General features: G+C 51.7%; 1 protein-coding gene across 5 annotated transcripts in view; it reads right to left on the reverse strand.

Annotated features, from left to right (window-relative positions):
• PPARA (peroxisome proliferator activated receptor alpha) overlaps window positions 1-11,941 on the reverse strand; it is a 99,775-nt gene that overhangs the window by 46,288 nt on the left and 41,546 nt on the right. Inside the window, exons 1-2 of one of the 5 annotated variants that reach the window (XM_021687464.2) lie at window positions 11,809-11,935; window positions 10,674-10,751 (exon numbers count right to left, since the gene is read on the reverse strand). The gene's annotated coding sequence lies outside the window, so the exon portion shown is untranslated. Of the gene's footprint in view, window positions 1-10,673; window positions 10,822-11,084; window positions 11,406-11,580; window positions 11,775-11,808; window positions 11,936-11,941 lie in introns of those variants that run through there. The other 4 variants (XM_021687465.1, XM_021687467.1, XM_021687463.1 and 1 more) reach the window with 4 other exon arrangements.

The following is an 11,941-nucleotide window of genomic DNA, read 5'->3' on the forward strand; positions in this document are numbered from 1 at the left end:
AAATGAACAGGGGAACAAAAAAATATACAGTAAAACTAATATGCATTTAGTACACTGTAATTTAAAACATTAGAAACACTGAAATCCCAGTGTTTCATTTCCTTGTAAAAAACTTACCACAAGTAGCGTCAACCGTGCTTGCCTTCCTCTTATTGTATAACTCACGACTTGGAGAGAGCATCTTTTCTGGGCTTTCGTACATTGTCAAACTCCTAAGTTTGGAGTGTCTTCCAACGTTTATTTCACGTTCAATGTCGTGCAGTATCTTGGAGACCTCCTCTAATGTGAAGTGTTCCACCAGGATCACCTCGTCTGGGACCTCTCCATCTTTCCGTCACCACCACGGTCCTCGTTTAGGCGGTTAAGTCGATTTTACCACATGCCTCTGGCTGCCCATCCAGAGTCTCCGATTGGCAGCAACCCCGCCGCCGGCTGTTTTTCCTGTAACTCCATGTGTGTTCGATTCTAATCTCACTGCGGCGTTACCACCTTTCATTTATTTGCTGTACCTTTTTCTCTGTTGCACCTATCTGGTGCTAGAAAAACATTGTCAAGTGGGTTTGCAGCTGGGAGGCAAGGGGGCGGGCTGTGCGTGGACTGAATGACAGCCGCGCAGGGCCAATCACAGACCGACTTTGAAAGGAGGGATGGATTGGTCACTGATCCTTATATACATCTGTTATCTGTATAGTGATTTGCGGACTTCCCGCACCCACTTAGTTCTGGTACCTGGTCGTGGACACCTGAGCTGTGCTGTGGTGAGGCTGGTGGTATTTAACTGTGATCATTGGGATTCCTGCATATGGAACTGCACAGTGAGACCTGACTATATCTGAGAACTTGTTCCTAGAAACAGAGGCCTAGGATGATGCTCTGTTCCTGCAGCTGTCTGCCAGGGTCCTGGCAATCTGGGACCACCTGCATCCAGCCTCCAGGACTGAGATTAATTACAACTGGGCTCAGTTCGTGAGCAAGCTCATCGATTTCCAGGTCACCTGTTTTCCTAGAGGGCGGCTTTTTGGGTCCCAACCCAAAGTTTGGGCTGTTTCCCAGGATCTTCCCTTCTTACAGGTTTTATATCCCATGTTTTTACTCTTAGCCATAGAGATGTGCTATTTAGCTTTTTTATTGCTTCATCCATAAATTGGCCAACACACCAGGGACAAAATGACCTGAAGGTCAAGTGCCCATCCTCTCTAGACCAGTTCTCCAATGCCATGGCAAACATTTAAAGACTTCACCCACCTTTTTGAGTTGGCTTTCAAACTACTAAGCCATTATCAAAAATGGAGCCTCCATCTCAACATTTTCAGACCACTTAATAGTTGGGAATATCAGCTCCGCAGTTTGAAATAGCTGTTTTTCTCTCTTTTATTTCCAGAGCTCCAGAGTATTTCTGTACCCTTAAATAAACTCCGTAGACTGGCATATGACTACATTTCCTTAAGGTTTTCTTCATATTCAGGCAATCTTACTCACATAACATCTTTCTAATAAAATGCCAATAAAATTTTAGAACAGAAAAACTCATCTTTTAAACAAGCACAAGGGCATAGATTATTAAGTAGAGAGGGAGGCTTTGTTCATTCCACAGATATTTTTAGGAGCCTTCTATGCTGGGCCATGTTCTAGCCACTGAGGGTATGGGAGTGAAGAAGAGAGACAGATATCCCTGCCCCTGTGGGGATCTCCATGGGAGGATGGCCCCCCAGCAGCTGCAGCTCCCCATTCTAGGGAGGGGAGGTGGATGAGAAATCAAGGGAGCATGTCCTCTGTTGGATGGCAACAAGGCAGGCAGAAGGGGCTACAGTTACAAATATGGGGTCAGAGAAGACCGTCCCATATGGGGAAGAAGCACAATTAGGATGTCCTTCCTTCCTGTAAACAGGGACACAGAGCTGGGAGAGTCCCGTGGGACCAGCCCCTCCCCATACTCCAGCACCCTCCACTGCTCACACGCTCTGGAGCTTTGCCCCTGGCCTCAGCCTGATGGAGGGAAGGAAGGAAGTCACCATGCTCTGCTGCTAGCACGGTGGTGTTACACAGCTCTCCCCGCTGGTGTCTACACGACCTCCCCTACCCTGACTGCCTCATGCACCAGCAACTCTGGGCCCAGCCTTTTATCTTTGATATTCTAGATGTCTTTCATCGACGGAGTCGGACACTAAGCAGGTCACTGACATTTGAGTACGAACAGGAGACACAGTGAATTCCACGAACACGGAGTCATGGTGTGGTGCCAAATAATGGCCCCTAAAGATTTCCATGCCCCAATCTTGGAGCCTAGGTGATCTTGCATGGCAGAGGGGGCTCTGCGGATGTGATTGAGGGTACTGCGATGGGTTGACTTGTGTCCCCCCTGCCAAAAGATATGTCCATGTCCTACCTCAGTACTTCAGAATGTGACCTTATTGGAAAAGGGGTCTGTGCAGCTGTAATTATGATGAGGTCACATGGGAGTGGGGTGGGCCCTTAATCCAATACAAATGGTGTCCTTATAAAAAAAAGTGGGGGGGACATCTGGACACAGACACACACACACGGAGACCACCATGTGATGACAGAGGCAGACACTGGACTGATGTGTCTACAAGCCAGAGAATGCCAGGCTTGACAGTCATTGCCACAAGGTAAACGAAGGAAGGAAGGGTTCCACCCAGAGTCTCCGGGGGGCACAGCCCTGCCCACACATTGATGTCAGACTTCTGGCCCCCAGAACTGCGGAGAAACACACGGCTGTTGATCATGCTGCTTTGTTGCAGCCGCTCGAGGAGATGGACACAGGCCCAGACCCTGGCAGAGGAGATTAGCCTGGGTTACCCAGCTGGGCCTGGTGGAGTCTCCTGAGCCCTTACAAGCAGAGGGAACACTCTCTGGCTACAGGGAGGCAGAAGGGGAGGTCTGAGAGATTCAGAGTGTGAGGATGACCCAACCCATGATGCTGACTTTGAACATGAAGGGGCCATGAGCGAAGGGATGGGGGCTGCCTCTCGAAGCCAAGAACCACCTCCGGCTGACTGCCAGCGAGGGAACAGGGACCGTAGATGGCTTGTCCATCTGAACAGGTGAATTGTATGGTATGTAAAGTATACCTCAGTAAACCAGACTTGAGAAAAAAAACCCCGACCTCAAACCCATCTCTGTCACCTGATTTGTAGGGAGCCTAACAGAAAGAGGGAAGTCTGGTAGAATGGGTTCTGGAAGCCAGCCCAATACATCATCATGCCCATGGAGGAAGGCAGCCAGGATGATCTCCCAGGCACTCCCGGGGGCCAGCCCTGCTCCCACCTGCTCTTGACAGCCCCGGGCAGGATACAGCTGCCTCCGTCCCCACTGCCACAGCCACAGAGCCAGAGACCTCCTAGTCCTCGACGGCCTCGACATCACACATCATCTGTAATCTGAGGAAAGGGGCTGGCATTTGCCTATGGAATAATATGCCTCATTCACTGCTATTAAGCCAAATGGGGTCAAGCTAATGGCCAGAATCCAGCTCCTGTCCCACCAAGTTTGCCTTTTGGGGAGCAATTACCATGCTTATATGATTAAGACAGGCTCGCTGCTTGGAGGGCTTGTCTGCTTTTAACGCTGGAAGTGTCGGCGACAAAGAGAAGGCAGACCCCATAACTAAGCGAACAGTGCTTCCTGCATTTAGGCCATTAGATGCACGGTTAGATTTAATATTCACCTAAGATTTAAATTCTGCTGAACTAAGTGGGTCAAAAGGATTTCAACTGAGCACTTAATGCCTTCAAGATAATAATCAGAAGAACTAAAACGGGTTCTGAAATCTCTCGGATAATTTTTGTTCACTCTTGCCTCCTTCCTGACTTACTTCCTTCGAGTGAAAGGAAGTTCTGAATTTTAAAGACAAATATTTATTGAGCCACCCATTCAGATCACTGTTAAAACTCTGACATTATTTGCTTTGGGACCTGCGTCCCCTCTTTGCCTGGGAGCCCTACTCGTCGTCATGCAACCCGGTGCTTTGTGAGGGCAGGTAACCGTGCCCGTTGCCTTTCCACGGCTTCCCCAGCGCCTAGAACACTGCTTAGCACAAATAGGCACTCAGTAAATATTTGGTGAATAAATGCACAAGCTCGGAAGTAAACGATGGAGGCATTTGGCAAACTGCTGTGGTGCAGGCGGAATATGTCGAATCAGAGAACTTTCCAACTGCCTGAGGGACAAAATCTTGCATCCGGTCTGGGGGAGGGTCCGGGAAGCCGTGATGGAGGAGGGGGCACTTGGCTGAGCCTTGAGGGACTCTCCACGGGAGGGTGGCCCCACAGCAGCTGCAGCTCATGACCGGTTGGTCGCATGGCCCGAGGCTGAGCCGCCGGTGAGCAAGGCCGCTCTGGCTCCGGGCTTCTGGGGCCCACGCCCTCACGGGGAGAGCAACCTTCATCAGGAAAAGCACCCGGGCGTCGTAAGAGCTTGCATCAGGGAGGTCCAGGTGGGGCAGGGAATTCAGAGAGGCTCCCCTAAGAGGGTAGCTTCAAGCCCGGGGCTGCAGGGTAGAGGCTCTGGGGGCGAGGTAGGGGCTGGGGTGGGGGTAATGGAGTGTCCCAGGCAGGAGGGAGGGAGCTGGGTGTGTGAGACAAACTGGTGGTGCAGGAAGAATGTCAGCTCCGAGAGGAGAGCCGTGCCTTCCTGCTCATGAAGAAGGCTGGATGAGTCAGTGTGAAGCCAAGAAACATCTACAGAGTTCTCATTATCTGGCAGGTATGAGCACCCTTGGAAAGCACTGGTATCCGCCCCACGTGTCGACAGAAGACCGAGGTGCGGGCCAGAAGGGCCCATGTGAGGCCCAGAGCTGCGGGGCAGGACCCCACGCTGGTCCCGCGTCCAGAGCCCCAGCCCGAGGCCACGTCCTGGGCCGGGAGGGAGGGCTGGCCGCTCTCAGCGGGAGTCTCCAAGGTCAGGGTGAGGTCAGGAGGCCGGTGGACGTCGGGCCTGAGGTCATGCAAGCCGGCTGGACCTGGGGACGGCGGGAGAGGGGTGCCGAGGGCCCCGGACCGGAAAGTGGGCGTCTGCGTCCCTGGTCCCTTGGCAACGCGGCTGCAGCTGTGCACAGATGACAGCCAAAGCGGTCTTCCGACGACAGGCAGAGGACGTGCCAACACATCCGGCTAGGATGTCACTTTTCATCTCTGAAAAGCAGTTCCTTCCCTGAGCCCTAAGTTTGGGTTCTTGCTCTTGTCCTTCAGAGCTCTCGTTCTCGGAGCCCATGCCAGTCCTGACGTCATAACTGGCCGGGCATCTTTCCCAAATACCTTGTAGAGGAGGATTCATGCAGCTCGGAAGGCCCACCTGCGAATGCACAGTCAGTGCGGGCCTCCGGGCTTCTGTCTTCTGTGGTCGGGCCGTGGATGAGCCACAGACGTGCCTGCCTTCCTGGCTATCGTTTTCCTTCCAGAATCTTGCTTCTTTATTGTCTTGTGCCCTGTGAGTACTAAAGATTAGCAGCTGTCCTTGAATGTGGTTAAATATTCACCTCCATCTAGCCTTCTGACCTCGACGCTAAAAGCCAACTTTGTTAGATTCATCTAAGTCAAGAGAACGGAGCAGAAGAAGGTCGATCATTTTCAGGCTCCGGGGTGAAATCAAAAGACCACCTTTTCCTCTTATATTGACATCCTGCTATGTACTCTGTCCCCTGTCTTCCCACACGGAGCCCAGAGCTTTGAGAGAATGACTACTGCCCTTCACAGAAAGTGTCCTGCTGGAACCTTCCCACTGTCACCCTAGCCGGGAACTGTGACCTTCCTCTCTGGGGTGGCCTTTACAGGCTCTCCCCGACCCCTGCCCCTTCTCCACGCCCTGTCCCCGCGTCCAGAGCCTCCTTTCTCTGCGCCTGATGCTCCAGACACCAGGGCACCAGCATTTCCACCGGCCCCACACACAAGCTCTTTAACCCCATGTATGCTGGTCTTCTCCTCTCAAGGAACACCAGCTTCAACCGCTTCTAAACACTCGATACCTTTCTCCTCATGCCTCTCATTGTTCAAAGCCTTCTCCTTGGGGTGTTGCTCCCCACGAAGCCTGGGCTGGCAGCATCCTTGCCCAGCTCAACTTGTTCCTTAGCTCTCGGGACTCCTGGCTGAGTAGACCGGATTAGGTTTACCTTCCGGCTTTGACAACTGCAACAACAGAATGTCTTCCTTTCTGGAAAACTCTCTCCACATGTGGGTGCTTCTAAGGAGAGGAGGGAAGGAGGTGTTTTCCTGAGCCTTTGTGCACTTGGGACTGGGGAACCCTGCAGGCGTGGGAGGGAGGTCCCGGCCAGGACCGTGACAGTGACAGAGGCGGGGACGTCTTCCAAGTGGAGAAACGGGGCAATCATCACGGGCCAGCAGAGTCTTCCCCCCGCAGATCCGGACATCCAAGGATGGCACGAGCCATTCAAATGCTCCGGTTTCAACCGGATTTCACACTTCTCGGAACAATTTTCCTTTTAAACATCATTCGCATTATTCCCACCCCCGATACGCAGAGAAAAAAACCAGAAATGGAAAGTGAGTGCACAGTGAATGGATAAGACTCTGGCCCAGTTATCAAGCTGTCCCATAAAATGAGCCAAAAGGAGACTGTCGAATTTATCAGATGTCCTCATGATCCTAGAAAGGGGGAATGTGCTTTGCATGTTGGCAGCCTAGTCAACCTGTCCAATAATAAAAGCTGCCAGAGAGGCTATTAAAAATTCTTCTGGCCAAAACATATCCCATTTAGCACCCAGGTAATAGGAGAAACAGGCTTGCAGACAATCAAGATTTGATTGCAGATTCATCCTGTCTTTTACAAGCCATGTTGCTTAATTATAAATCTGCATTTAAGTAGTCACGTCGGGCTGACGACTAACTTCTATTTCAGAAAGGACATACCCACATGTCAACCTCTACATAACTGGGTCCCTTTTACTGGAGCTTGGCAATTTGTCACCTTAGTGTGGTTATCACATAACCGCAGACTGGTTCAGTTACAAATGCCTGTAAGAAAGCTTGGGGCCTCACTCACTCGTAAAAATGGAAAAAAAAAAAAAAAGGAACTACAACATGCTGTTCACTTAACTGTATTATAATTTCGAACAATTCATACGAAGCTTCATAATCTTTGAGGCGATTTGTCATTCTGCATTTGCTTTCTGAACTTTGATTATTCAAAGTGATGCTTTCCTAAAGGTTTACTTGTGTTCTCTAAGCTAAAAGTATAAAGCGAGGACATTGGACTAGAAACCCTCACTCCTCTTTATTTACAAATCTCTTAAAATAGAGCAAAGCCGGAGCAGTCAGGTGAGGGCAGCTTCCTGCAACATAGAGACACGTAGCTGGCACTTTCTCTAACTGCCCCCTGCGCCTATCTCACCCCCACACCTGGAGTGTCCGCTGGACCCCTGCCTTGCAGAGATAAGCGCTCCCGAACTCACACCGGGGTAAAGATACCCCTTTCCTGAGGAGCCAGTTGTTTGGAATCTGAATCCATGATCTTGCAGAAAGAAAGAGCATTCTATTTAATTAGATTCTCAAGCCAGCTCATAAAAAGTCCATCTGATTCATAATATGCCCCAAACCTAGTGACGATCATGGTCGGAATCATTCTGACTGTTTATGATGTGGATGCCATGGGCATTGCACAGCGGGTCCTGCTGGATGCAGCAACTCCCCTGTCCCGTGGCGGAGAGCGCCGCCTGGCCATCCCAGGTGGGAGGGAAGCCGCAACACGCCAAGGGGGCGTGACGGGCAGGCCTGCTGTCTGCACTGCTAAGTCAGCTCCCACCCACACTGGCGGCAGGTAGAAAACAGAGGCCCACCAATTAATCCTTGCCAGATTGAATTCTGCTAATTGCTTTGTTCAATGAGCATTTGCAAGAACCTACTCGGGATGTAAGACCGGCAGGGCAGACATGAATGGACATACACTGCTCTCAGCAAGTCAGACCCCCGAGGGGAAAGTCAGGCCAACGAGAAACCGTGATGCAGGGCAGCGCCTAGGCGCAGCCCAGCAAAGCCCGGCCTAAGTCCGGGAGGCCTTCACCCTCCAAGGATGAGGGACAGCCTCCCCGGGCTCCAGTAGAGTGGAATAAGGGCCGACGCACAATAATACGAGCACCACAATGGGAGGGGCACATCCGCATTCAGAGAAAGCACGAAACACTCATGACAGGTGTAGGTCTCTTGTTTATGTATTCAAAATCAGGGGACAAAATTTGTAGGTATGGGGGTGCTTGTTGCTTTCTGAGAGCCTTTGAAAATTCATAAAATGGCCAGAGCAAAAATAACGTAGGGATCAGCTGTGGCCCACTGAGAAGCCGAGGCCAGGGTGAGGCTGCTTCCTTCTAAGACACCCCTTGGGCTATGCACACGTTTTCATATTGTATAAGGAGTCTTCACATAAGCCGCCACTTTTGAGCTTCCCAAGCCCTCAGAGAAGTGAAACAGGATTTTCTGATGAGAAGAGAGCGGTAGAGCCGTCTAGAGAGGATGACCCCGGGCCTGGCAGGCCGCAGCCAATGAACAAGAAACCAAGTCTTGAGCTTAATGACCCAATGCATTTCCACCGTAGCGAGCTGCTTCCAACGCAAATCGACATGTCCAAATGTTTTTTCTTACACTATGCGCTGACCTCAAAACAAAGGCAGCTCAACCACAAAAATAATTCTAACAGGGCTGACCCAGCAGGGACTAAATTCTTTACTTTTCGGAGTGCAGAAACTCTTCCAGACACCACACTATCACAACGACGAGATGCTATGTAATTTAATACTCCAGAGGCAAGGAACAAACACACCTCCTGATCACGGCAACTGTCAGACTAGGTCACGTCTGATTATCCGCAGAACCAGTCGGAAAATCACATGCATGTGCCCCTTTCCATTAGAAGCTCACGGCATGTCAGCGTTAGGAATCCTTGGAAGAAGAAACAAGGTCGTTCACATACAGTCCACTGGGGCTTCTAGGGCTTTTCCCCCTTGGTTCTTACTTTAAAACTATCTTCACACCAACTTGGAAATTAAAGTTCACTGCCTCATTCTCCCTACCCACATGACCTGGCCTTGGAGGTGAGCTTGGTTGTTCCGTGTCCCTAATAAGGCTGAAGTGACAGATACAGCAAACGTCTACCCCGCACACAGAAACTATGCCTTTCTTTGGAATATCCATGGAACATGGGGAAGACTGACTGACTCAATATTAAGCCACCAAAACCAGAGATAAAAACAGGGGTCCTTAAATTCAAAACCAGCAGAAATCATACAGGTCACATCCTCTCTCAGAGCAGTGCAACAAAATTAGTACAAATGTTCAACAGGAACACCAGCCACTTGGAAGGTGAGACACTCATGCTATTTTCCTTTAAGAATACGTGCAGGGATGTGGGAGAGGAAAAGGAGAAGAGAGAATTGGGGGTGTTTAAAATCTGTTTACACTAAGCCAAGAAACAGTTGGTTTTTTTTTTAAAGATTACTTAAAGAATATTTGTCATACAAACACAGATGCTCATAGCATGCAGGAAAAAGAGTGTTGGCTATCAATCATGAAACAGCAAGATGTTTTGGCAAAAACAGTTTCCCTCTCTATACTCTAATTCCACCTTTTAGGATGAGGAGGACAATCTCCAACTTTCTTTTTTGTATTCTGGTACAAAAATCAGCTTCACAAGCAGATCCATAGTTGTCTTGCTCCATACTGAGGACCTTAGCCTTTAGCAGCTACTCAGCAAATAGTTGCAAAATGAATAAATAATATATATATATTATACACATTTATATATACATATATATGTGTGTATACACACACACACACACACACACACCCATACACAAACACACTTTAAGGGATTGGCTAAATGATGACTTTACCTAGACACAATGGAATATTACATAGACATTTACAACGAAGCAGAAACACATTTATTTCACACGGCAAGATTTTTCATTACCCAATAGTCAACGAAGCAGAAGCCGATTACAAAGTGACTTCTATGGAAGAAACATGCCTTTTCTCCGCTCTCTCTCATTCTCTCTCTTACACACACAATGCTTAAAAATCTGTTTGCAAGTCTGATAGGCATGAGCTAGGACAAACTATTTTGTGATTATGGGATGTCTCTCACTATATGTCTAAGATCTGAGAAAAGAGAGAAAACACATTTTCTCTACTGTCAGTTAATTTGCTTTTGTCTCAAAGTTGTCCAGAAGTGTCTCGTCCCTCCATCTGGCCCCTGGGTGACAGGGACCTCTCCCATCCAGCCACTTCTCCAGACTGTCTCTGTCCTGGGTAATGACAGTTCCAGACCTGACCTACCCGGCAAGCTATCTGCTTGATATTCAAATCAGCATGGAAACAGCAAGAACCTTCATTCATGCCACTCTGCGCTTGTCACCTGCAACTTCAGTGTCTGTCAAAGAATAACATTTCTCACAGTTCAGCTGTCCAGATTTATACTCCACGGAACGGAGCCCCTATAAAGGGATGAATCTCTCAGTGAAACCGAGACAAGAACCTGCCACTTAGCAGTAGCCACATTCATCTGACTTTCAAAGCACTGACCATACACCTAACTTTGCACCACAAAGTAATAACTCACCCCAAATGGCTAGTTTGTAGGGCAACAGAAGTAAACACTTAAAAAATATTTCGGTCTGGAAAAAGTAGCGAATCAAACCTTCTATTTACCTGTGATGGCAACGTCTTACTTCCGAGCTGGTCTCACCGCCAACGGTTCCTCGCGGAGGCAGGGCCCTTCCCTGCAGCCTTGGCAGTAAGAAGGTAAAGGAGGAAATGATTACGATATGTCCTCTGGATTCTCCCCAACTCTCCACTACCTTGGAAGAGGAAAGTCACCGTGACCCTACTTCAGCAGGAATGGAAAACCCGGTGCCCCCCTGCCCTGCCGGGGCCCCCCGCCCCGCTCCCGCCCAGCGCACCCTTTCCCAAGCGGCCCCGAGAGAGGAGGGGGCTCCCTGGTTTGAGGAGGGGTAGCTGGGGTGGGGGTGGCCGCGCAGCCCCTGAGGGCCCAGAGCAACCCGCAAAATCCGACACATTACACAGCCGCGGACTTTTCTTAGAAAGACGTTTGACACTGACATTTGGGGCACGCCGTCCCTCCTTTAAACTTAAAAAGGCGAGGAAAACACTGGCACGCAGAACTGTCGGTCTGGGTGGGCGTGAGGGCAGAACCCGGCTTCCGGAGCGCCGCCGGCACCGCCCTGTGCCCCCCGGGCCCGCGCGGCCGGGACGCGGGGAGACCCGGGCGCGGACGCCGCGCGCGGGACCCGCAGAGCCGGGCTGGGGAGAAGCGTGGCGCCGCTGCCCTGGGCTCGGCCGGGTGGCCCCCTGCGCTCGGGCGCAAAGTGCGGCAGTTCCTCAAAGCTGCTCCGCGGGCGAGTTTCTCCCGTCCGACCGCAGCCGCCGGGCGCGCAGCCCCGGGGGTCCGTCTGTCCGGGCCTCCGGCTACCCAGCCTCGGGGATCCCCAGTGGTCTCGGGAAACGCCCCCCCGTCGGTGACGCCCCAAATCGACCGGGCCGAGGGAAGGGCGCGCCCCAGGCCCCCGCCCGCTGGGCCTTCCCTCCGGGGAACAACCTGTGGACCCAGCGTCTCCGAGGCCCCTGGCGCTCGGAAGGAGGCCGAGCAGGGGGCGACCCCCTGGGCCCGGGGATTCCCCCGCACCAGACCCAGCGCGCTCGGCCCGCGCCCCCGGGTCCCGCGCATGCGCCGCCCGGCCCCTCCCCTGGCCGACGCCGCTCCGGGTCCCGAGAAGTGGAGGCCCGGCTCTCGGACCCACGCGAGCGCCCGCCCGCCCCTGGGCACCTGGGGCCGATCCGCCGCCTGCGGGTCCGCCGGGCGAGCGCGCCGAGGGAGGCAGCGCCGGGCAGGGCGCTAGCTGCCGCCGCCTCCGCCCCCGCCGCCCGCTGCCCCCGCCGTGGGGCCGCCGCGTCCCCTG

Source organism: Neomonachus schauinslandi, chromosome 5 (genome assembly GCF_002201575.2).
Source record: "Neomonachus schauinslandi chromosome 5, ASM220157v2, whole genome shotgun sequence".
Lineage (NCBI taxonomy): Eukaryota > Metazoa > Chordata > Mammalia > Carnivora > Phocidae > Neomonachus > Neomonachus schauinslandi.